The 27,655-nt window shown below is 34.6% G+C and overlaps 1 protein-coding gene across 2 annotated transcripts in view; it reads left to right on the top strand.

Moving 5' to 3' along the window:
- The window catches only part of LOC110348520 (uncharacterized), a 303,860-nt gene that overhangs the window by 212,454 nt on the left and 63,751 nt on the right, over positions 1-27,655 (top strand). For both annotated transcript variants that reach the window (XM_087180890.1, XM_087180888.1), the window contains one exon: positions 14,679-14,778. The gene's annotated coding sequence lies outside the window, so the exon portion shown is untranslated. The remainder of the gene's footprint in view (positions 1-14,678; positions 14,779-27,655) is intronic.

Genomic DNA, 27,655 nt, shown 5'->3' with positions numbered 1-27,655 from the left:
TAAAAATTATTTTTTATTTTCTCAAAAATATTCAGTGATTTCTCTAATATTAGCACTATGGGCAATTATAGCAGTTGAGTCAGTTTGTATCAGTCACAATCCATTCACAAGACAGAGTGGTTTGAACAGAGAAATTACAATAAAGAAATCATTAATGATAATGGGCAATTTCTTAACTCAAGTACATATAAAATATGATCTTACTAAGCATACATTCCATTCCATGGTGGAACCATTATCTTAGTCTTTGTTATGGGTAGAATAGAAAAATTTTGTTTAATCTCCTATGATGATTCAGTACTTTGCTCCACCTTGAATTATCTTTCAATCAGTAATTTTTAAATTTTTATTTCTCTCAGCTCATGTTGCAGTACATAATGATTCCATACATTGTGGGGAAACAGTACTTGTACAAATCACATCTTAATTCTTTTTTCAAACTCCTTCTTGACTCACTCTCACTTGCATAGTTAAAATTACATTTTGGGGGATTTATTTAGCTCCTCAAGCCATTTTCCTTTTCAGATTTTCACATTATTTTTAGAGAATAATATTTAGGGACTTTGGGTATGGAACTTAGCACTCCATACTCATACTCTAATTTGAACTAGTCCCTCTGGGGGATGATTCATGTCTTAATCCTTCTCTTCAGCTTCCTAACCTCTGAAGAAGAGGCACTATTTTCACTGATTATGCTGAAACCAATACCATTATATTTTAAAATGCTTTCAAATCTGGAAAAAGTAGGCCTAGCTCATATTCAATAAGCACTTTTCTTCAAGTTGAGTTTTTTCCTTCATTAAACCCAGTGATAATACTACAAGGAGAAAGGCATTTCCAAGATGGGTACTCAGCTGACATTCCTGGCTTAGGAAAGACAATGATTTCATGTAGGAGAGTGCCAGGTATGCCTTTGGGCTTTATATTAATTTGTGAAACATTCCTTTCATTATGTTTCCTGTTCAAAAATTATGCACATTTGAATCAAAGCCCAGTGCCAGTGTCTAGTAGCTGAAAAATATTTATTTCTCCTTGGAAATTATACCTGCTTAATTACCCAATCTTTTGGGAACCCAGCCAATGCCTGGAGTGAATCTTTTGTTGTAGAAAAAAAGAAAAAGAGAATGAGAGAAATAATTTGGTGCTGAGGGGAAACAACTCTCTTACAGCTCTTGTGGACCATCCTGTCATGTTTTGAATTGCCCTGCTAAGCTGTCTTGTCACCTGGTTTTGTGTCACTGGCATTCACATCACATGAAAGCCCAAGGCACAGAGCTCTTTACTACATCTTTTTTTGCTCCAGTTCCCTCATATTCATGTCCATCTTGTTCTCGCTCCTTCATACTCTGGGAGTAATGGAGTGAAGTTAATATAAGATAGTTAACTCTCAATTACTCAGGGGTTAATTATCCAGTCTGTTGATTGCATGGTCCAGCCTCTGCTTTTCCTGTCTTTTAAAGGGTGGTTGACTGCCCATTAGCACTTAGACCAGACCAGAGTAGGGGGTGGACAGGGAAAGTGATAAAATTCAAATCTATCTACTTTGCAGCTTATTAGCAGCGCTAGTTAAGAGCTTAGGTGATTGGAAAAATGTGGTTTGGGGACACCTGTAGATTTAATTTAGTCTTACTTTTCCTTGTCATCTCTTACTATGGATAATTGAGTTGGCTTCATTACCTTATGTTCATATAGTTAATTCTCAGAAGTTGGGTTTTTTATTGCTTTGGAGCAATGCTTAATTGGTACTTAGGGCATTCAAGGGAGCTCTTGGTAAGCTGTATATATTTCACTTCTCAAATAAGGAAACTGAGACACAGAAAATGAAAACTCTTTGTGAAATCATAAGAATAGTCATCTTTTCCTCTGATTTGAGTTCACAGACATACAGCTATGATAGAATCATGTAAAGGCCATTCATTTTATTCAAAGATTCTTTAACAGTGGTATCTGAATCTAGTATAATATAGCCATGAACAGTTCTTATTTCAGAGGATTTGGCCTGAGGTTTGTGTTAATTCTTGTGCTAATTCTTGATAATTGAGCTTGATACATACATACATACATGTAAATATATCATGGGAAACAAGTTATCTACATATATATGATAATAAGGAATGTGATCAAAATATACAATAGATGTTTAAATTTAAAAAGTATTGGACCAGGGATTTAGCTCAGTAGTTTTGCCATCTGCAGCGGAAGCGCAAGGACCCAAGTTCAATCCCGGTACCAAAAAAAACAAAACAAAACAGTTAAAAGTATTGCACTAAAAGGTATATTGCATTAATCTCCCTCAAAATATACCCCTTTGCTTCAAACATACTTATTCCGTTGTTCTTTGCCATTCCTGAGTAGTTCTGGAATATTCACTGTAGTTTTCAATCACATCTCATATTTTTTCACCTGAAAGACTATAGAATATAGAAATCAATCAATATTTTAATTCAGATTGTAGTAATAATAATAGTGGTATTGGTAGTAGTACTAATGGTAATCTGGGTTATTTTTAATATTTCAAAAGGAATAAATGAAACCATATTAATGGCAAGTCTATATAGGTTATTATTCAATTCAAAATTATATTGTAATATCAAAATTTGAATTATGAAGGTATCTTTTGTGGTAAAAGGGTTCAATGATCCAATTGAATGCCCTTATTTTATAACTATAAAAACATTGATCCAAAGAATGCAGGCATTTTTCCTAGTTGACTCACCAGGTTAAGGCACGTGGAAATGGAAAATGAAATGTGAGACTAGTGAGTCCAAACTCAACATTTTCCTCACTCATGTTATATCATCAGTTACTTAACTCCTAGAAGCAATAAGTGACTTTTATCGTCTCTTGATACCCTGCATAATTCTCACAGTGTGAATTTCCTGATTTTAAATGGGATGAAATGAAAATTTTATGAAGCAAGAATCCTGGAAGAAATGAAGAGACCAACAAATTCCTGGGTTGTAACGGGCAAGCAAAATGCAAAGGGCAAAATGACAGCCTGTGTAGCAGAGATGTTGGCTGTCCCCGAAATTTCATGTTACTGGCTAACAAGAAATAGTTCTGGGAAGTGGGCATAGAGGTAACTCTGGGATTTGATTGCCTGGCCAGAAATTAAATTTCTTAGCCCTGTTTACATCCAAGTGAGGCCACGTGAGCTACTTTTCACAATGGAATAATTGTGGAAATAATGTGGCCTGTCTAAGGAAACTCTTTTTGAAAGATGTGCCTTTGCCGTAGTTTTTTCTTCTTCTACCAGCTAGAAGCAGAGATCTACAAAGCTTTACTCTATAAAGACTATGAGCTGAATGGATCCTGGATCCCTGAATCACTCCATGGAAGAAAGCAGCTCTATTGACAGAAGAATTTGCTTTGAACTTCTAAGTGAATGAGAAATAAACTTCCACCATCATAAGCTAGTGACATTTGGGGAAGGCATGCTAGTGGTACTTCAAATAATATATTTGCTCTTTTTTCACATAAATGTAATAAAATGGCAATTTCAGAGGAATAAATTGTGTATATTTTCTTATGAAAGAAAATTCAATTTGGCGTGTTTGCTGTCTATTTTGAAGAGGCTTCTTGTACCTATTTGGTGAGTTCATATTAATTCTCTCAGTAGTGCTTCAGCATACATTTATAATATTCTTTGCAAATAATATTTTATGATGGCAAACAAAACAAATTACAACTGAAGTTATTTGGATTAAAACCAAAAGTAAGCAGAGCATTCAGAAGAGCACATACTAACTACCCAAGAATGCATGATGTCAAAGAAAGTAATGATAATATATCAACAACTTTAATGGGTATATTATTATGCCATACTAGAAAAAAACTATGAATGTTGTGAAATATGTGTAAGTTTTTGTAATTGGTTTAAAAATTTTCACTTTTTCCTTAATTTTCACATTTTTTTATTACTTCACTAGAACCTCAAAGTATGTTAATATTGATAGTTACTTCTGGTAACAGTCACCATTTATCATTATATATTGTAGGAATATGTGATTTTAAAAAAGTCTTGCATAGATCTACCACCACCACCCCAGTTCCTCATGCAATTTTCCTTCAATGCTTAAAACATAATATCAGAGCTTTCTTTATGTCCCTCTTTTCTTTCTAATTTTTATTTCTGGTCATGCTGTACTTTTGTCTCAGTGGCTCTTTAAGTGAATAACCAGAGGCTTCTTTTCCTGAAGTTCAAATTTAGATAACCAAAGTTCAGAACTGGCTTAAAGAAACCATTTCTTGGTCAAGAACCTGACAGCTAAGGTAGGGTTAATAGTTAAATCACCATACTAAATGGAGGCTAATGGACCAGTTCTTTAGCAGGGCAAGTTCCAAAGTCCATGACTATAAATCTGAGCTGTTTTGCCAGTCACTTCTCTCAGTAATATCGTGCACAGCAAAATCTCAGATGGGATTTTGCTTTCTCTCTTATTTAGCTGTCTCATGCCTGTTGCAGTGTGGACATATCACAACACTGAGAAGAACCAAAGCAAATACTTTCCATACAACGTAACTCCTAAACTTAATCCAGTAATTAACTAAGAGACAGCAACCTGACTCTGAAAGCAGAGAGAAACAAACAACCACTCTAGGTCAGTGTTGAAATTGTTGAAAAGAAATAATTGGGTAAAATTATTGATGGCTTGACATGGTTTCCAAAGTAATATTGATTTTACATGATTTTCGCCATACAGGCTTCAGAAACTAATTTCTCAGGAAGATGAAGGAATTAGGGACCATTAGAGTTGGAAAAAGACAAATGATGGTTCATGTTGATTCTTTAGCTCCCAAGCCCCTAGTAAGGAGTGCATTTTCTCCTTCCTTTTTTATTCTCCCTCCTTTTTTCCCTCCGTTCCTCCTCCCCCTTCCCTCCATCCTTCTCTTTCTTCTTTTGTTTCTCCTGCTTTCTTCTCCTCACTCCCTCTCTTCTCTTTCTCTCCCCCCACCCCCTTTCCTTTGCTTTTCAGAAGAAGAGAACAGCTGCCTTGAGTTTATGGTAACACGTGTGGGTGTTTCACATATTGACTACTTTTCTTCACATTTTCCTTCCATTTTTCTGATATCCCTCCATCAGTTGTACCTTTGAAACAGGTCCGAGAGGGAGCTGGTACACGTTTTTCTTGACAATATAAAAGTAGCTGCCTAACCTTCTTTCAACAAATTTAACTTGTTCCCACTTCCAGCTTCACCTTTTGCCCTTGAACAATATCTTTCACCCTTTCCTCTTTCTAAATAAGCATGATGTTTTTAAATTCCATGAACAGAAATTTGGATTAAAATGAGCATAAAGTCAGATCTGCCATTTAGACTCATTTGTGCTGATAGTCAAAAATTACTGTAAGCTTTTGACCTTAAAAAAGAGGAGAGAGAGAGAGAGAGAGAGAGAGAGAGAGAGAGAGTCTGATGTATATTCCTGTTTGAAAGGGGGAGAGTTTGAAAGCCAAGAAGAATTCACTGCTCAAGAGAATTAAACACTACAGGAAAAAGCTAAGCTTAGCTTTCCAGCTTCATCTTTTGGTCCAAGGTTGGCTCTGTTTCTTCTCTACTATGTGGATACACGTAAAAAAGGAGCAGTATTAAAAACATTCACTGTCACAATCTACTTTTCTGTATCCCTTTGTACCATGGTTCTCTATCATATTACAGGTCTAATAAGAAATTACTTCTTTACAACTATGTAATATGTTCCAACAATCTGAAATAATCTTGCTTAGAATGCAGGAAGAATGTAAGCAATAGATTCAGTGTTGCATAGAGCTCATCTAGTGTTTTGCTATAGGGTGGTGGTGGGGACAGTTGGACTCCATTTCTGCTGACAGAAATCTGGTTCAAAAGTAGTTTTTCACAGTATTCCTTTTCTATACCAAATGCAATGAATTTTTTCCAGTATAAATGCTACAACAGACTTGCTCTCTGAGGAAAGAAGAGAGATGAATGAAGCTTGGCATTTCCTGGTTTACACTCAGAGAATTCATTGTACTTTTTTCTCATGCTACAAAGTAAAATATGCTAGTTAATCTTTTAAAATTACTCAGAAAATGACAATAAATTTCAAAAGATAGCACAAGAATATGAATAGGTCAAAATAAAGGATATACTAATAGTTTTATCTTCCACATAAGAAATCAAAATAAAATATATTAAAATTTTCCTCAACATATACCTTAACAAATGATCAATAATTCAATTTCTTATTTGTTCATATTTTAAATCCCGCAATATGTGTTGTGGTTGTTTTGATTTCCCATCTGTATTTACTATCATTGGCCTAACACAGAGCAAGGCGTTGTGCTGTGCCTAGGGCTTTAAAAAGCCTCTCTTTAGAAAGTAGCTTTCCGTTAAAGGACTAAAAACAATAAATGGCTTTTCGTTGTATTGCGAAGACTCTGTACTGGGAAAAATGACTATTCTGGAAGAAATCGTTAGTATATGCCATGCTTCATTCAATTAGACTTACTGATTCCCGAAGGTCACCTAGGGTGTTCAGCAGGACTGTACAAAATTAACAACTAGGAACAAAAGACCCCCAACATAGAGTTTCCACAACAGCTGAAACAAGAAAAAATTAGCAAAGAAGCAAAAACATGCATGGAGAAATCTTTAAATTTGAGACTAATGTGTCAAGAAGCATTTCCAGTTTCCAATCCTACCAGGTAGGAAAAGTACAAAATTGCACAAGTGACAGACACTCTGTACAAACTGAACCTGAGCACCCTACTTATATTTTTTTCTCTAAAGTGCAGGACAAAATGGCCTCATCTTTATTATAGTCTTTAAATAATTATTAGGCTTAATTGCCACAGTTCATAGAAATTTTAAAATTAGCAAGTGGTGCTTATCTCTCTGCAGTGCTCAGTGTTAATAAAACATGCGGCTCCATAAACACTTTTCACATCATACTTGTCCATGATTATTTCATTGTTTTTCCAAGTACAGATGCCAAGAGACAAAGTGTTGCTGAATTCCTGTAATTACCCACATTTCCCTCGATTTGGGCCCATGAAGTGTGTAGTCAATCTCTGTTGTCTTCTGCCTCTGTTTTGAATCTGTCCTCAGGGCAGGAATGTCAAAAACATCATTTAGCTACACAGCCTGCTCAATTTAAAAAAGGGGGGATAGTATTCAAGCTACTAATTAAGAAAAGAAGTGAGTTGTGAATAAAAAGAACTGCCTTCTAAAAGGCTTTAAAGAGAAACTTGTAACTATGCTATAGTCAGAAAAGGAATGATTTTTATCAAAGCTAAATTCTAACTGAGCAGGTGGAAGCAAGATATAACCATTCCTTTAATATCTTGAAAGCAGCTAGGTGAATGGAAGTTCATTAATGTCCATTTCCTTTTTACCTTTAAGGCACAGTTTAATAAATTGATTATTTTTCAATTACCAAACAATTCTTTTTTGATGGCTCTCTCATCCTTTCAAATCCTTTTGACAATTCTGTTAAATGTGCATATCTGTGAAAATTCATGGTCTGATTCTCTGTCATGCCCAAATATTTGACAAGATTGTCAAGAGTTGTCCCCCCAGTAGAATAATTCCTCAAATGATTTGCTTAACAGATCTTTAGAATTATTCAGAATAAATTATATTTTGATCACCATAGCCATAAATGATTTAGACTGTTAGGTCAATAGTCCAATATTCTTCTTACATTTAAAGTTATATGTGGAGACTTGTACAATAAAGGTTTTTATTGCCAGTAGTGGACACAGACATAGATTTCAAGTAGGCTTTATAACTTCATGAATGTTGGAGTAGGAGATATGCCATATGTTATCCTCTCTAGATCAATTTTCTTCTTTAAATAAATATATATATATAACTATATATATAACATATTGAACTTTTCATATATATATATATATATATATACACACATATATGCACCATACTCTGCTGATGATTTGGTCTAACTAGGTAAAGTGAGAGAGGAGGACAAATCAGCAAAATATCATTTGGACACTCATAGTTCTTGATGTTCCACTGAACATGCTGGTTCCATTGAGGCTCTTATTTCCTCTGTAATTCTTCTAGAAATGAGAAATCCGTTCAAGTCCATCAATAGTTCACCCTGTTTGAGATTCCCCCACCATCTTTAAAAAAAGTAATTTTTTTTTAACCTTAGACCTTGGTCCTGGGCACTTACATGGGCAGGCCACTAGATGCTGCTAGTATTCTTTCGTTTGCCTACCATGCTGCAAAAAATGGGCTTTCCAGTTCAAGATGAGAGTCAATGGACTTTGAGTTCTGTCCTCTCAAATTTGAGCCATTTGATCTGTCCTCATAGCAGCAGCTTGATTGCTATCTGCAGACTGCTCCTTTGAAGTGTGTGTGGGGGAATTTTACGAGTTCCAATTTTTGAGACTTACCATCATATCATCTTGCAAGACATCCTAGTCCTTGTCTGAAGTCTGTATTCCTCTATGACTGCATTTCTGCCTTAAATATCATACATACCCCTAATAGGTTAGAGTCTTGACAGTCTCCATGTCTCTTCTCCTTCACATGCTGGCCTGGACTTCTTCACTTGATCTTGACAAAGAGGACTTTGCTACCTTCTGAGAAATTGCTCTACCTTCCTACTGTTAATACCTGGGTAAAACCTGCTTAAGTACATGTTCTATGCTCACATTCAAGGTCACTTCAGGTGGCAGAGCACTGTGACTTTACTTTTATGACCAAATGCACTACTGTGTTGTATTTGCTATTCTAGCTGGCCGGGGTATCTCTGTAACAGTCCTTTCCTCTACCCCTCCACCAATTAACTTAGTAGAGTTAAATAGATGTAGATAATGCTTTTTGGTGTAGGAGATTTTTTATTGGTCAAGATTGTTGCCTTTTTCTATGATGGCACTAAAATTTGGGGGATAAGTCATGTTATCCAACAATTGCAGCTAATTGGTGCTTATAATGATATATTATTTACTAAAATATTAACATTGAGATTAGTAAATAATACATTTTTGAAGCCTCAGAAAGAAATAAAGTAAAAAATTAAAATAGCCATGTTATTGTATGCATTTTCTGCTATATGCATTTGTAGAACTCTTAACTATGAACCCGTCCTCTACTGAATTCCTTTTTTTTTTCCATTTCGTTTATTGGTATATTTTAGGTGTACAGTGCAGTTACATTCATCATTGGGATCTTGTACCTTTACATGATGTATCTTGGTTCTTATTTTTTCCCCATTCCCCTGCCCTCCCTTCACCCCCTCCACCCTTCCCTATTTACAAAGATTTTGTTTCCATTTTTTCCTTTTCTCATTCTACTGAATTCTTTATGAGAGTTATCCCTTTTAAGCCACAACATCTTATTTGTTCAGTGCAATTATTCATACTCTTTCTTAGATAAGAAAATATAGCAGAGAGAGTTTGTATAATTTCACCAGTATCTCACAGTTGATAAGTTATGGGGGAAGAAATTAAGTGTAGATTTGATATCAGAGTTTAATCCATTAATCAATGTAATATAAACCCTTTATTCTAATTTGTTTTATCTAAACAAATTTGTTTGAAATAATTAAAGTAGGTAAGGATCTTTTACTTAAATGTATTCTTATGAGAAAATGTAGACTGGAATGTGTTTTATTGAATTATGTGTGATAGTTTAAGCATATTTGCTATTTTGTGTCAGGCTCTTACCTAGTAGGAGCTACTTGTGAAATTTCTAGGGAGTTCTTAACACAAAAATATCTTTCTTTAAGAAAAGATTTGGTATTAAATGGGAAAAATTATTTTTTTCTCATAGAATTTCTGAGTTCTTCTTGAATTTCATTTAAATGAGAAGTAGTGCTCCAATCAGACAAACTGTCCATTTGGCTCTTGTGATGCTGACTGTTATTCTAGAGAAGGATATGGATCCATTTTATTCAGTGTGATTTCTAAAGGACATGTCTGATATGGAAAATATTAAAATGATTAAATATAGCAGTATTTGTGGATTTAAATATGTACTTTCTGCAGTAGCCGTTTGTGTTTCACCAAAAGACTGAAAAGAGAAAATTTCCTCCTTAATTCAAATAATAATCATTATCCATGATTCCAATCTTGTTGAGTTAAGAGGAAAAGTTCGGGTGCTCATAGCTCAAAAACGATGGAAATTTTGAAACTTCCTTCACAGCTCCACAAAGGTGCATAGCTCTGAAAATGGAAGCAACATATTCTCTGCAATAAATACTGAGTTTTACTGGATGTAAACAATTTCCCAACTATTGTTAGTTGGAGAAAGAACATTTAGATGTGCATTTAGCCTTCCAAAATTGTTTTAGTAGGAAACAAAACATAAATAGAAGATAAGGCAGGAAAATGTGAGGTGACATGATAGATAACACTGCAAGTGTCCAAGGAAGAAAAGCCTTCTACCTGAGACATCGTAAAATAAGCCAGGATTAGGGAACAACGAGCCTTCCATCAACATTTAAAATGCATGTACTTTAACTGTGAGTAGAGTCACAGAAAAAACAATATAAACATAGCATATAGCATTGCAGTATATTTTAAGTCTTTGGCTCTGGATTGCATTATCTTTTAGTGTCTTTGTCTAAATTAGTGAAATCTGAGCCTGATTTCTTTTGTATTAGTCAGAGTAACTTGAATGTTCACAAAAGAAATGGGCTTACATAAGAAATGGGCTCTGTGCTTGATTTAACATTAATTATGATGACTTTGTTGTTTTTGTTCTTGAATTTCTAAATGTTGGATACAGTTTTTCCTCAATACATCAGAAAGAAAACTAGCATTTTGTAGGTGAAACTAAAATGAATCATTCACATGGGAGGAAAGTGTACTGGGGAGATTACTCAGGAAATGGATAAGAGGGAAATAAATTGGTTAAAATCCAGAGATAGGACTGATAGAGGGAAGAAACAGAATAAAACTGTCCTCAGAAGAATCAAAGTAAAAGTGTAATTGCTAGGTTGAATTTCTTAGGGATGGAGGACAGATCGCATTTTTCAATGCGATGTGACCAATGAAGGACTGCAAATTCCCACATAGTGTTATGTTCTGGAACTTTGATTATGAAGTCATGGTGATGACCCTGGAGGAACTTTTTACAGTGATTCAAATGCTAAGCTTAAAAAATTTGTAACTCTAGTTAAAGTAATATGAATGATTACTTTTCAATTGATACCTGAGAATAATTTTTAAAGCACCAATAATATAAAGGAAAATTACTAAGCAAGTACAAAAAAGGAAGAAAAGATTTTCATAAATTGGATAATTTCTGGCATCCTTCAATAAATATAAAGGCATTACAATTTTTAAAGTTAACCATTTTTTGAAAAAAAAAATGCATTTTATTGGGCAAGACCTAGCTACTACATATAGGGTGAGCTTACTCCACTTTTTAAAAATGTGATCAAGGAACAATATAATTACATTGAAAAGTAGTAATACATATCTTAGAAAGGAGACGTTCAGAGAATATTTCTAATAGATACAAGCCTGTTTGCTATGCTTTTGAAAAACATCTTTAGGCCTGGGGGCACGGCTCAGTGTTAGTGTGCTTAACTAGCTGTGCAAAGTCTGGCTTTCTACCCCAGCACTAAAACAATGAAAAAAATTAACATAAAGCAGCTTCATTGAGATATAACCCACATACATAATTCACCAATTTAAATTGTAGAATTTGTTGTTTTCAGTATATTCAGAGCCTTGAGCTACTGTCTCTACAACCACGTTTAAACATTTCCCAAAAGCAACTCTGTTCCTACTCGTAGTCTCTCCCTACTGTGCAGCAATTCTGCCTATCAAGCCAGTCCCAAGGCACTATTTTCTGTTTCTTTAGATTTTAGATATTTCATAAATAATTGTGGGAACTTTTGTGACTTCTTTTACCTAGCATGTTTTCAAGTTCACCAAAATTGTAGCGTGTATCCGTACTTCTTTTTTCTGGATATGTCATTCATCAGTTCATAGAAATTTGGTATTTTTCTCTTTTTTGGCTATTATGAATAATATCACTATGAATGTTCATCTATGACAATTTGTGTGGACACATTTGTTTATCTCTATAATTGTTTATATGAGAATATTTTACATCTGACTAGATTAAGGTGAATAGACTAAAATGTATGACAAAGATACACAAGGGTAACTTTGATATATTTAAGTTTGTTAAGAGCATCCTATTATTTATCTTTGTTGAGGAAAATTATTTGTTCAGAGTAAAAATTATAAAGACAAGATTGTTGTAAGAATTTTTTGAGTAACTCCAATAAAAGGCAGGATATTAATTTAAATTCTTTGATATTTATTTATTATTGTGTGACTTTGGACTAAAAGACAATGTTGAAACGGAACTGTATAATAAAGGAGGAGATAAATAGTACAGTATAATTAAAAAGTATTTTACCAAGAAAGTCATGCTTCCACTTGTGATTCCAGATTGTTCATATCCTTTCTACGTTCCTATGGCAAAACTATATTGTTATACATCTATCATTTTGTCTTTTAGGATACTTTCTCCACATTATCAGGTAGAATTTTCAACATGTGATACATCTCTTTGAGGCAAATTGATTAGCAGTAGAAGTCTATGGATCACAATTTCTTGGTACTAAATGATTAGTGAAATTGTACATGATATTGATGAATATAAATAAAATTATTCAGAAAAGTAAACAATTATTTTTTTTTTTTGAGACAGAGTCTTACTGTGTAGTTCAGGCTGGCCTTGAACTCACTATGTAGCCCAGACTGGCCTCAAACTCATGGGGCTTCTCCTACCTCAGCCTCTCCAGTTCTGAGTTATAGGCATGCCCCACTATACCCGGCTACAGCTGTCTTTTATTTAGATGGCTTTATATTTGTTAGATAAAGGAAAAAAGACATGGTTTATATAACTAAGGTAACAATGAATGGGTTAATAAATTCCTGCCTCTTAAAATCAACAAAATAGCTAAATTTCATAAATGAATATAAATTTAAACACTGAAACATACTCTTCTGATGTAAAAATTTAAAATAGCCAAATATGCTTTTTATGGGTTTGTATTTTAACTTCAAAAATTGATACTTGTTTAGAGCCATCTTACCTCAGGGTAAATCATAACCTGATCCCCATGTTTATACTTGAATATCAGAGTTTTTGTATTTATTCTCCTAACAGTATAGCTCAGTTTTGTACTTTCTTCAAAGCACCCTCACAATAAGCTTTTGTGCATGCTTATGAAGCATTTCTTTACAAATAAAACCAGTGAATTTTCAACTTTAGTTCTTGCATTTCTAAGTCTGGGATGCTTTAATTGTCATTAGTCTTCCTTTGTTATCCCTGCTCATACATAGAAGCCATTTAGACAATAATGATTAAGCTTCTTAGCAATATATTATTTTTCTTTTTATTGTGGGGGAGCAGAGGACACAGCTTATTAGAAGCCCAATCTAAGGAAAGCTTGAGGTTATACAATTTAATGTATTTTAGGTCATTGGTAAATGTAAGGGACACAAAAGTTACAAATTCAGGTTTGCTTACTGGTTTCTTTTCATTGGGAAAGAGCAAGCATAATATCTTATTTCTTTTATTTTTTAATTTTAGTTTTTCATCTTATATGTCTGATAAGTTTAAATTTATATTCTAGTAGGGCTATTTGTTCCGTATGTGTTAGTACAATGATAATCATACCTAAAATTTCCATATACTGTGGTCTTGACTGTAAGCTGGATGTTCATAAGTTATCTCATATATACTAACAATTCTCCTTACCAAAACAACTTAGAAAGGAAACACTTTTTTCATGTATAAAACTGAAGGCACAGAAAAGGTAAGTAAAACAATGGTAAGAAATCAGATTTGAACTTAGGCAGAGTTATTTTATTTTAAAAAATGCATCTGGTTTTGTGTTTGTAAATGCTTTAGGAAGTCTCGGATTTTTTTTATGAAGATGGAACGTGTAAAAAGTAGTTAGAAGTATAAACTCACCCGTTTGCCACATTTGTGTGTGTGTGTGTGTGTGTGTGTGTGTGTGTGTAATACACTTTTTCCTTCAGAGTATCGGTCCACTTTAAAAATAACAAAGTATTAAACTAGATAGCTCCTTTAATTTTACCTAAGAGGAAGAGTCTTCAGACACATTGCCAGACCTGGTCAGCCCCCAAGTTAGATCAGAGAACAGACTTAAAGTCCCTGTCCTATTCTGCACGTGACACTTTCCTCTGGGAACTCAACAGAATGTCCTCTAAATCTGTCAAATCTAAGTGTAAATGTATAGCTTTGTTGTGCAAATCCTCTAGAAAAAAAATAATAACTTTCTTGGGACTGAGATAAAAAGGTATATCATTTTGTTTTGAAAATTAATATTATATTTTAAATACAGCATAAAACATAATGTCAAATTTTTGAAGGGACTAAACAAAGTCAAGCTAACTTGTTAAATTATCTACATTGCCTCTGTATCAGTGTCTTTAACATACAATTTTTGATAACAGTTTCATCTTAGAAAGTGTTTTTCATTGCTTCAATATGTAGTTATAGGAGCCTAAAATCAAATGTTATCCTCCCTAATAGGAATTTCCTTTTAAACTAATACAGAATTAAATATTGTTCATGTGAACTCTGTAAGTAATGTCTTATGCCTGTAATTTTGTATTATTTCTAAATGAAATTCAGTATTATTTCTAAATAAATTTCTAAATGAAATTCTAAATTTCCTTTTTCTTTTATCCCAGGTCTAGATGCAGTGCCTTCAGCAATAGCAAGGAGAATATGGCAAAGAGCTAAATCACATTGTCCACTACTGTGCTTGTCAGGCTATGAGGACCCCTTTAGGTAAGCAGAGGACTCCTAACAATAAGGGTCAGTGACTACATGCATTGAACAAAATCATTCTCAGACCATGATCATAAAATGGCTATTTTTTACCCTCCAAGCCATTTTCTACTTTGCTTTTGAAGGAAAAAAGGTGACTTTGATGTGATAAAATAGACCACTAGGTATTAATGCTTTTAAAAATGTACTTTAAAATGAAAACAACAATGAAGAGAAAATATAGTCACTTTTCTGTGTGTCTAAGTTGAGTTATTTCAGGATGATGTTTGAACATTTAGTAATTAAAAGTAAATCCTAACTCAAAAAACATAGTATGTAATTAATGAATATTTGCAATAGAACAATCAATACCACATTCCTAGAGAGCGGTGGATAATCTTGTGGATTTAGTAACATTGCTATAGGAAACATTATTTTGTTGGACAGGGTATTACCAATCTGGGATTTTGCTGAAATTTTCGCCATACATGGTTAATTATGTCATTAGAGATTACCAGTATGCTGAGAGTGTGTGGCTAATCGGTGTATATTAAAACATTATGATGAACACAAGTGATCAAAATTCTCAGTAATATCTGTACCAACAAGGAATTGATATTTGATCACGATAATTTAAAAGATTGAACTATGATATTTTTACTTTAAATGTCAGGTGTAACAGAGCAAAGGAATTATGACTTAAGGTAGTGTTTTCAATAGCTCTAGCAAAATGTAACTAATCAAATGCAATTGAATGGCTGCAGTAGTAATTATTTTACATTTAAAATTTTAATTTGTTCTCTTCATTATTATTATTATTATTATTATTATTATTATTATTATTATTATTGGCTGTGCTGTGGATGCTCTGCTTTACCACTTAGCAGGCAGCTAGGGTGCAAGGACTTTGAATTTGTTTCTGCTGTCCTTTGTGGCCAGATCATTTTGCCCTTTTAGGAGATGGTTGGTGGTCACCGATCTAAGTGAACATTGCTTGGAAAATGTAAAGAAGAAAGAAAAGGAAAGAAAGAAAGAAAGAAAGAAAGAAAGAAAGAAAGAAAGAGAGAGAGAAAGATATTTGTGTTAGATTCTAATCTTATATAAACCAGATTACATGCTCTTTAAGCTTGGAAAGACCCATAGCTTTAAAGTTCACCTAGATAACAAATGCCAATTGGGAATTTTTAATGATTAATGCATTTGAATATTTAAAACATACAATGTTGGAAAGCACGGTGCCTCTGGATTTTGCTGGCTGGTGTTTCTGGAATGTGTGAAGCTACCCAAAATTGGGCTGCTAAACGTATGATTGTGTTATAACTACACCATTATTAGAAAAAAAAGAATCATTTAGAATGTTATTTGGACATCTTCCCAACACGTAAGTTATGTAGCAAAACTTAGATGTAGTAGAAATGTGATGGATTAGAAAGAGACTTTACATCTTTAAAAAAGAGAGATATTCAATTGCATTGTCAAAGGAACTATACTTATTTGAATAAATGGCTGCTGACTTTTGCCTGGGGATTTTTCCAGATGTCAACAGAAAAGATAAACATAATCCTCAATTATTTTCCCTGCATCTGCCAAACACTAAGACAAAGTCCAGGTGAATAGCAAAGACAATCTAGGGGTAAAGAGCCTTACAGTCCTCTAATCATTCCCTCACAGCAGAATTAATTCCATGATAATTGAAATAGCTTCATTATTTTCAGACTGTGTCTTGAAAATTCAGGCACTAGTATATTCTCATTGCTACATTTTCATTGAAAATGGATTGAGAAAATCTGTTTTAAGTAGTATTGTTATTAATTTATTGAAAATAACAGCTGAGTATATTGCCCTAAAAGAAAAGCACAGCAAAATCTGGGGTCTTATCTATTGAGATTTCAGGATAAAATGCTGATAAATCCTCTAACATAGGCTATTGGGTTCTCAGAAATGTTTTGGTTCCTTGACACTTTTCAGAATTCCTTAAGGAATCACATTTTAGGAGTAGTCTATTATAGTTTTAATGATGTGAGAACTGCTAACAGTAAGTTAACATTGATCAGACACCCAACTTTCATTGGCCTAGGTTTCCATGTGTAAAATGGAGAAATGTAAGCTCCATTCTGGCAGGTGTCTTAACCAATTTTCCAACTCTAAACCAAATGATTTTCATAGGTTGTGTGAGAAATGTCTGGAACAGCTCTTCTAGGGAAGAAAAGGGAATAGAAGATATGTTTCTCTGGTTCATTTTTCTTATGTATTACTGTCTTAGTTACTTTTCTCATTGGCAAGACAAAATACCCAACACTTACAAGTTAAAGGAGAAAAGGTTTATTTTGGCTCACAGTTTGTAGAGGTTTCAGTTTATAGTCGGCTGGCTGCAAGGCAGGGTGGGATGGCAGAGGGGCATCACAGAGGAGAAACAACAGTTTACAGCATGGCAGGCAGAAGGCTGCAATACACAAAGCAGCAAGAAGCAGCAGCAGCAGTCTTCCTCTTTCCCTTTATATTCCATTCAGGCTCTAAGCCTATTGGTTGGTGCCACCCACACCTGAGTTGGGGGGTGGGGCTTTCATTATCTACACCCAGAACTATGAGCATTCTAATCAGTGGAGTAATTTTGTACCACACGCCACACTCTTAATGCCAGTATCACATGCTCTAGATCCAGCCAGCTCTGAAAAACCTCACTTAGGAGAGTATAAGGCTTTGGAGCTATATCTGGATACAAGTCATAACTATTACTCAGATTGAATAATTTGCTCCTTTTGTGATCCCTCCCTTCCTTTCTTAGCGTTTTTTCCTTTTTTGGTCTTAGGAGCTTCTTAAAATCTAGAAAAACAACCAAAATATCACTGGAGTTAAGATGCTTATTAGTTTTCTTAAATAAAATGTACAGTGATATGCTGGCTTTAGCTAGGAGTAGAGCAGTGACCATCCACGTAGCTAACTTCTTTTTATTTTTATAGGAATGGAAAAGCTCAATTTCATCCTAAATCAGCCTTTCTTCTAAAGGTATTTATTTTCAGGGAGCTTTTACAGGAAATCAAGAAAAACTTTTCCCCTGAAGCTCACCATTTCTCATAGTCAAAATTTGACCTTGACCCATCCCTGAAAAACACATTTTAAGCAAGCAGATGATGGAATTTCTGATATGCCTAATCCAAATAATTTCAATTTTCATTTAATATTTATTATAACTGCATAGTTGAAGATGAAAGAGATATGATTCATTGAAAGGAATCTGGATGCTGTACTCATCTATGGCCCTGGACTTTGAAATCTTATGGAACACTGTACCTTATATATATTTATTAAATTTATATATGTAATTTCCAGTTTTGGACATTCGTTTTAGCTCCACGTCTTTGTGTATCCAGGTTCCTACTCGAGACACCTCTACCTTGATGTCTGGTTCCCCTTTACAAATTTGCATATCTCAAATCACACACTTGCTTTCTATATTCTGCCCACTATTTCCTCTGCTCTTTCACATCTTGGTAAAAATTCCTCCAGTTCCTAAGCATGAATACTTTGGAGTTATTCATGAATTTTTCCTTCTTCCTGCACTTCACATTTGCTTAGCTTCATACTCCCTATATCTGCTTCCCCCACTGTTGGTTTAATAAGCTACCAACACATTATTGTAATTACCTGACACTGGGAGCTTCAACATTCATTCGCCTTAGTCTACTCCATTCCCACAAACACGATGATGTTTAAAAACATCCATTAGATTTCATCAGAAACCCTAGTGGTCTTCAATCACACTGAGATATATACTCCAAAGTCCTTGTTCTGAGACTAGGTTCTTCATAATTTGTCTCTTGGATATCTTATGGCCTTCACTGTTTTCCTCCTGATAATCTCTGCCCAGTCATACTGCCTTTCTAGCAGTCCCCCAAAGATAACAAGCACATTTGCTTTCCTGAGCCTTGTCACTTACTCTTTCTTCACACTAAAGTGCCCTTCCCTAAAGTTTTGTCACAGTTCTGTTAATTCCTTATATCTATTTTCATGTCTCAACTCTCACTTTATATTCTCAGAGAAAACATTCCTGACAACTCTCGTGTAAAATTGCCTCCTCTCACACCATTTCTGTCTTGTAGTTTGGATGTAGAATTTACTCCAAAGTCTTGTGTGTTTACTCCTTGGTTCACAGCTTGGCATTTTAAAGACCTGATTGAATCTTTAAAGGTGGAGCCTGTGGGAGTTCTTAGATCACTGGCAGTAGAGCTCCAAGAAAGACAGTAGGAGTCCAGATCTTCCTATTTCCCTTTTCTTTCCCTGCCTGGTAACCATGAGGCGAGGGCTTTCTCTGGTGTGTCCTCCCAACATGATGTCCTGTCTCAACACACGCCTCAGAACAACAGGCCATCTAATCACGGACTGGAATGTCTGAATTGTAATTCAAAATAAACGTTCCCTTTTTCTAAGATGCTTGTCTCAGATATTTGTTACAAAAATGGAACGCTGACTGACTCTATGCTCTTACTCTGATTTATTTTTCAGAATAATTTATCGACTTTTCTTTAAAGTACTACCCAATAATATATATGTGTATTTACATCATATTAGATGCCATATTCTATCATTAATCACACTGGATGTAACTTTCCATGAGATTAGGCAATATGTTTCATTTATTGTTATTTATTATATTTTGAACAGTGGTTGTATCACCAGATAGAGACTAAGAAGGTCCCAAAGAGAGGAAATGAATTCTCTGGGGAGAAGTCATTCTCTGGGGAGAAATACGCTCTGGGGAGTAGCTTTATTGACTCTCCTCACAGAAGAAATAATTTCAGTACATGTTAGTGAGAGGCACAGGCAGATTTATTAGGCAGACTTAGAAAGTAAGGAAGATCAGGGAACTGACTTGCACTTGAGAAGTTGGAAGGAGCACACTCTGATGCACAAGCTGACCACCCCACAGAAGAATGAGGTCCGCCTTTATGGGTTGGCTGGCTTCAGCTAAGGTGGGCTGGCCTGGGTGTTCATTTTCTCAGTTCTGGTTTTGTAGCTCTCAAGAAGTCCTATGGCTTGATGGGCAATTAGGTTACCATGAGATGATTGGTTTTTTTGGGGGTGGGAGGTTAACTTCAGTTATCATCATGAGAAAACTACTCCCACTTGGGGGAGGTGACTTCCTCAGTGTGTGGTCTGAAAGCCCCTGCTTTTCCTTGTGTCTGAAGTGCTTGCAGGTTTGGAGACTTGTAGGAATTGCTCTGGTGGAGTCTGGAACTGGACTTTGTATAGGCTGGCAATCGGATGTTCCTGCAAATCTTAAAAATTACGTTAGTCTCCCATCCAAAATGGAGTACTACTCAGCCATAAAGAACGAGAAACTAGAGACGTTTATAGCTAAATGAATGCACATTGAGGCCATACTCTTAAGTGAAATAAATAGGACACACATGTGTAAATACTGAATAGTTTCTCTGGTATGAGAAACTGAAAGTGTAAATAAGAATCAAAATGTATATTAGGTAATGTGAAATAGGAAGAAAAGGTCCAAAGGGGAAGGGGAAGTAGGAGGGGTAGGGAAAGGAAAGAAGGGAAAAGAATAAATATGAGACAAGGAAAAATGGAAACAAAGTCTTTGTAAATAGGGAGGGATGGAGGGGTTGAAGGGAGGGGAGGGAAATGGGGAAAAAATAATAACCAAGATACATCATGTAAAGGTACAAATTCCCAGTGATGAATTTCATCATATTGTATACATAAAATGTACCAATGAACTTAATAAAAAATTACATTAGTTACTCTAATCTCAGTGTCCTCAGTCTTGAAAGGGGATGAGATAGGCTAGGTAAATGTAGGGCTAACAGTACTAATACAGACACTCCTTAAGTGATCAACATTCTTACATGCAGGGCTGAACAGAGATCTGACCTGGAAGTTCTAAGGCAACAAGGGAGACAGTAATGCAGGCAGAGCTACAAAGTTCCATCCTGCTTCAGTTAGTCATTGGCCACCTGCAGGTCCTGCCCCTAGGTCCCCGGGACAAACCCCCCATATCTTAGTTCATTTCTCTTGTGGGAAATTTAGTGCCAGCCAATCTGGCCCTGTTTCTGTATGTTTTCTGGACAGAAAGTAAACCAGTATATGAGAAAGGGCCAAGCTGAGTCGCGAGTGTCTGAAATGTCTGGTCACAAGGCTGGGGAGCAAGGAAATGGGGTACAGATCCGATAGCCTTGGGTAACATTGAGCACGACTGTAGCTTCCTCTTCTCCTTCCTATCCATCTTTATTCTTCTATGCTACCTCGATTGGAACACAATGAATGTTCAGTTATAAATGTTGAACAAATGCTTCTAATGGCAGGTTTTACCTAAATTGCAGTATCAGCTAGAATACGAAACAGCAGTGCTAGAAAATTGTTTTCTAATATCCATTTTGCGGACAGGAGAATTTTAACTAAAAGGACTGTTACCCATTCTGAGCATTGTTACTCATTTCTTCTGTTTTCTTCCTCCTCCTCCTCCTCCCCCTCTTCCTCTTTCTCCTCCTCCTCCTCTTCTTCTTCTCCTTCTCCTTCTCCTCCTTCTTCTTCCTCTTCCTCTCCTTCTCCTTCTCCTTCTCCTCCTCCTCCTTCTCCTTCTTCCTCTTCTTCCTTTTCTTTGAGGTCATGAGTGTGTGTATGTGATTCTCTGTGTGTGTGTGTGTGTGTGTGTGTGTGTTTGCATGTGAGTTCATGAAGGGATTGCCTTTACCTGTTTTGCTATGTTGGATACATAAAAATGTCAATGAATAAATGAAAATAACACATTATGTACTTGGGACATTATTTGTAATGATTAACTCTGTTCTTCTGTTGGAGATAGACATTTTTTCTTTTTCTAATGAAGCAATGTTTACTTAGAGTCTGCCTAGTTTGCGGATAGTGATACCTTAAGAGATGGTTGTCATGTTAACGTGTTATTTTTAGATATCTATATAAGAAGCAGAGGGCTTATGCATTTTGTACTTCTTTTTTGCCTCTCCTATTTGCTATGATGTTCAATATGACAAGTTTCTGAGATTTGCAGTCTACCTTTGAAATAGGAATACATATGTGGAAAATAAGATTTAGTATTCATTAAGGATCTGTTATATTTGTCAGTGCCTTATTGGGCTACATTTGTTTAAAGTTGATAAAGAATAAGCAACTCCAGGCCAGATTTGGGGATTCTTTTGTCAACCATTAGAAAAATAACTTGCAGGGACATCATTAATTGTGCAAAGTATAAAACATATTTTAACCTGAAATATTTCTTTAAGCTTCCTGGCGTTAAATTATTATATTATGTAAACAAATATATACTTTATAAAAATGTATGTCCTATTTGTCTTTCTTCTTACTTTGAGAACAGAATATTTTGGAATTACAAATTTATTTTAAAAATCAACTGGTGTTCTCTATTTGATAAATGTTTATGATTTCTTCCTTTAAGAAGTGAAGGTAGAGGATTTAAATGAAGAAATAGTAAAGTCTTTCTAAATTTCTTCCAAATCTCTCTCATTAAATATTGAGAGAGTTATTGAAGCTTCTTTTTATATTTGCAACCCAATTTGAAGCACATACTAGATTTTCAATAGATATTTGTTGTATTGGATATTGTTAAAGTCAATAAAGAACATTAGAAGGATTACTGAACCTGAAATCTCAAGGCACTGCAACTGTAAACTCAGAAATGGTTTCCATTTTGATACTGAAAGTGTGTTTAATTTCTTTTTTTAGGTAACGTCTATATTATATAAAGTGCAGCATGCTAGTATGAGGTATATAGTTTATTTTCCCATGTACATGCTTATATCACCTCCACCTAAATCATGACATAGAACATTTCTGGTATTATGGAGGAGTTCTCATCCCTCTCCCCACCTTCAATGAGAGAGTTACTACTCTAATACTTATTATGCTATCAGCTAACTATTCTCCCAAAATTTAAATGCTAAAATCCAAACCCCCAGTACTTTAAAATGTGGCTTTATTTAGAGAAAGGGCCTCTAAATAGATAATTAAGGTAAAATGAAGTTATTTGTGTGGGCTCTAACATAATGTAATTAGTGTTCTTACAAGAAAAGATCAAGACACAGGCACTACATTCTTGCATTTATTTGTAGGAATTCTTTATATGTTCTTGAGTCAAGTGCTTTTTCAGTTATATTTGATATATTAATTTCTCACATCTTAGAATCTGAACAGATTTTTATAATATCAAGCTGTAACATTAAGCTGGAAAAAATGATGAAATATCTATCCCTGATGATACCAATTGCTCTGAAGGACAAAGAACAATAATAATTCCAAATAATGCTAATGGAAATGCAAAGTTTTTCCAACCAAATTGGAGAAATATTTGTTATTAAGACTTAAATTTGAACATTTGTAAACCGTATGACCAAGCACTATAATATTAAATACATACTCAACAAAATGTACTTACATATTCACCAAAAACATGTACAAGATTGGTAATAGAAACCCTATAATGGTGGAAAACTGAAAGGAGATAAAATGTCATCAATAGAAATGTTTAATTAATTGTGGTATATTCATGCATAGGAATACTGGATGAACCACAAGCTATATATAATAACATGAATGAATCTAACAAACATAGTAAGTAAAATAAGTTAAATAAATGATAATAAATAACAGTAATTCCATCAATCTAAAATTAAAAGATATTAGACTATGGTATTAACAGTTCTCATTGGTTACCTTTTGTATTAATCGTAATGTTGCAAAACAAATTACCTTAAAACTTGCTTTACACAATAATGAATTTTATTTTCTTATGGTGTTGATGAATCAAGAGTTCTGGAAAAAGTTATTTGGGTAGCTATGTCTGAGTGTCCCATGAAGTTTCTGTTTAAATGCTAGACAGAGTTTTAGTGATCAGAAAACTTGAATGGGACAGGTGAATACATTTCAAAATGGCTCAATCCCCTGGCTTTTGGCAAATGGCCTTAGTTCTTCAATGGCTTTGGTGAAACCTTTGGAAAGAAGGGAGTGGACAGTCATGGGGAAGGAACAGGATGAGGAACGTGTATGATATTTGATTTCTTATATTCGTGTGTTTCCCTTGTGATAATTCATTGTGATTTCCACTTTTGTAAATTTTCCAGTGTGTATGTTATAGTATAATGAAAAGGTTAACATTTAATGCTAATTTTCTTCATCTTCCACTAAAATTTAGTCATTTGAAGAGATGCTTGTTAAAGGATACACAATATAAAAATATTATTAAGTGTATGCAGACAAATTAATCATGTAAATGTGCCATTTCTGTGTTACAGCCAATGTTGCACACTGATTTAATTTGGAGATCCACTGAGATACCAAATGGCTTGCATGACTTTTTACGGTATACAATTTTAAAGGTACCCATAATTCCTAGAGCTCATGAAGGTACTTGATTTTCTCCTTGCTTTATTCCAGTTATGATCAAGTCATTTTTTTCTTAAAATTCTGGTTGTGTTGGGTCCTTGATATCTCTATTTGCCCAAACTTCCTCAGAGAATATAGGTTCTCTGCCTCTGGAGGCATTATTTGGTACCGAGAACTTGTGGCACTATCTCAAACACTGAGAATGCTGATCATGGTGGTTCTGTACCATGAAATTATCAAAGACTTGTAGTCTCTGTTACATTTGAGTCTGTTAAATTCTCCTGTGAAAAAAAGTAATAAGTATGACTCTGGAAATGGATATCTTCATCAATTCACTGACTATTCTTAAAGTCAGTCTTGTCAATCCCAATTACAAAGGACCCAATTACAAGCCTAAAAGACATATTTTTTTAAAACTGAGGCTTAACTACTATGCATTTTAGGCTCACCCACTGCTTCTTTAAAACTCTGAAAGTTCCACCACAATGATGAATTCTGGTTCTACTGATATGTGACATTATAAAAGTGACAGGGGACACTTGAAAATTATGGCAGAGTGTACTTTGGAGGGGTCTCATTTTCTGTATATAAAAGCCACCAAGTTCATTCTTTATATAATTCTGAGCTAAAGTGAAAATTAATATATGGTAATCAGAGTTCACCTCATGATAATACTTATCTTGAGAATACCACTTTTATCTAAGTGTTCATTAGCAAAGGTAATAAATCTAATATTCTCTCCCAAATAAGCATGCATTAAAAACCTATTCCTGAGCGAGGATATAAATGTACATCATCTGAATTAACTGAAGAATGCTTTTAAGGAATCTTAAAGATCAATTTTAAGCAGGTGCTAGACTTTTATTAATTATTTTACTTTCTACAAAAGAGAACCATCTCCCTTTATCGAAGTAAGGCTCGTATGCATCACTTAGAATTTTTGACATTTGCACATATAAATAGAGCATGAGAACAAGAGCAGGACATTTAGGTGACTTTAGCAGAGTTTTGAAGGAAGGGGTTATGCACACTAATAATATGATTATCAAAATTGTTTCTGATGATATATAGTATTGAAAAATGGGTCTGATGATTTCTTAGCCTGCATTCTACCTAAGGGAAATGGAAATAGATGAAAAGATGTACAGCAGTTAAAAAGATCAGGATACTGAAAGAGCAGTTATCATTATTAGAGTAAATTTGGTCCAGAACATTTGAAGATGAGCCTGAGCACTTGGTTGATAACCATTGCCCTGAAGAAACCTACAAATGATTTCCCTTGGAAGCAGGCTAAGGAAAATAATTCCAAAGGGACTTTTTTGATTATAGCTAATAAGCTTTCCACTCTATAAAGATGTCTTTGCACCTGGAATGCACAAATTCTTAGAGTGGACTTTTGGATTAAATAGGTCCAAAGGATTTCCTTAGGCAAAAATCCTAAGAAACCTTTTGTTTTTGTGTTTTTAACATTGAAGATCTATACATGTAGTTGAAAATTGGAATGAAAAATACATGTATTCTCTTTTTAGAGATTACAGATCCTCATTTTCATATATATTTTGCCATTTGCATTGATATCCAAAAGAATGGCATGGTAATTCCCATTTTATTTACATTTTATATTTTGTACAAGGTGTGTGTTACTTTGCAGCAATTATGCCACAGAAATAGCTCTATTTTGAATCTTCTATTTATGACTATGTATGTGTTTGTAGGTTTCTATTTAGGGATATAAAGATTGATTGTACTGTGTTCATCTGAATAGTATTTAAGTTTGAGTGGGAAATTCAAGGTCAGACAACTCTATTAGGCAAATATGGTAATGAACTACTTAAAGCAGGTTTGGGAGCAGGACAGCTAGGCTTTGAAACTGGGTTACAATACTTACTAGCTATTTGGCTTTGATTCCTAGTTTCTCCATGAAATGTGAATAATGGAGACAATAGCACCTAGGTCAGAAGGTTTGAAAGATTAAACGAGATAATGAGTGAAAAGAACTCATCATGGTACTTGATGCATATTAACTCATCAGTATTCAGCAGATATTGCTGTAATTTTTTTCTAGATCAGTAAGTTTCATGAAAGGGGTAGTGATGGTGGCATAACTTCCTTCTATTATATTTCCAGCTGCCTCACCATGTGCCACTGGGCACAAAAGCAAAGACACAGATTACAGATGGCTTGGTAAAAGTCATTGCCTCTGCCTGAGAAGGAATTTAAAATGGATTTTGTGGTTCAGTATTCACAACTCATCAATATATATCACTTCCATAGATGGAATTAGAAATCTGGAAGAGAAATGGCATATTAAGCCTTCAAAATTTGGTATTTCAGGGCAGTTTGGAAGAACTTACTCAAGATAGACAGACATTATAGGATTGAAGAATTAAAATGAAGTTTAGAGTTATTCAGAGAACATGCACAATTCCAAAAGGCAATCTGGGTAATTCATGGCAAATAATGACAGCCTTATAAGGCATCATCATCAATAAACATTTATAAACATCCACGAGGGCCAAGACCATACCTGGCACTGGAAATTACCAAGTGATAACTCCATGCTGAGTTTCACTTTGGTTTTGGAGATGTGCCTAAGCACAGTGAAGATATGATGGAGAATCGTAACAGTAGGCTTTACAGTGACAACTGACAGACCTGTACACAGAGTTTCAGATGTCTGGTGGAGCTACTGAAAATATGATTAAGTTAGAAGATGACATATTAACAAATGTGACTTTAATAATCTGTAAGTAACTTCAAGGAACACTTCAAAGCCTTGAAAATTGCAATTTCTTTAATGCTTTTTATCACTTTATACTCGTTTTGTGACAGCTTCATAATTGCAGACATACATGCACATATATTTGCACACATGCACACACACACACACAAGAGGATCCATGATAAAATTTCTTAGGAAAACATTTAAGGATAAGTTAATTTCAGTCATAGCAGGATAATTTAGATAGTAAATAGAGTGAGCATTAATGGGTAATTCAGTTCCACCAATTCTAGCTCTCTCTTTTCTCTCTAGACTTGATATAATTCATGCTAGCATGAAAAGAATAGATTAAGAACAGATCATGTAGTCTCACTGAAACTCCACACTTGACTCTTTGGCTGCTAAATACCGTACCTTGTTAGGAACTACATAGTTCAGCATTGAATGGTATACAAATGACATTAAAATTACCTTTTACTAAAAATTATCCCTTAATATGAGATACAAATTTTAATTACTTTATTAGCTATATCTATCTTTAATAAAATCAATCTCTGTGTCTCTTCTCTGTCTTTCTCTCTTTCTGGTAGAAAAGAAACCAGAGAAATACTTTGGGCTAGTGCCTCTCAAAGCTTATGCAAACCATTGGTGATTCATCCTATTAAAATGCAGCATTTGATTCTTTAGGGCTACTAAGACCCCACAATTCTGCATTTCTAACAAGTTCTCAGTTGATGCATCTGTTTGTAGTTCCTGAACCACATTCTGGCACCTTATAATTCCTCTTGTAAGAGTTTAAAATGGAAA

This window comes from Heterocephalus glaber, unplaced genomic scaffold (genome assembly GCF_053883595.1).
Source record: "Heterocephalus glaber isolate CG9 unplaced genomic scaffold, H.glaber_assembly_v1.0 deba00001465, whole genome shotgun sequence".
Classification (NCBI taxonomy): domain Eukaryota; kingdom Metazoa; phylum Chordata; class Mammalia; order Rodentia; family Bathyergidae; genus Heterocephalus; species Heterocephalus glaber.
The sequence above is the reverse complement of the archived record's forward strand: the minus strand, read 5'-3'. Positions and strand labels throughout refer to the sequence as shown.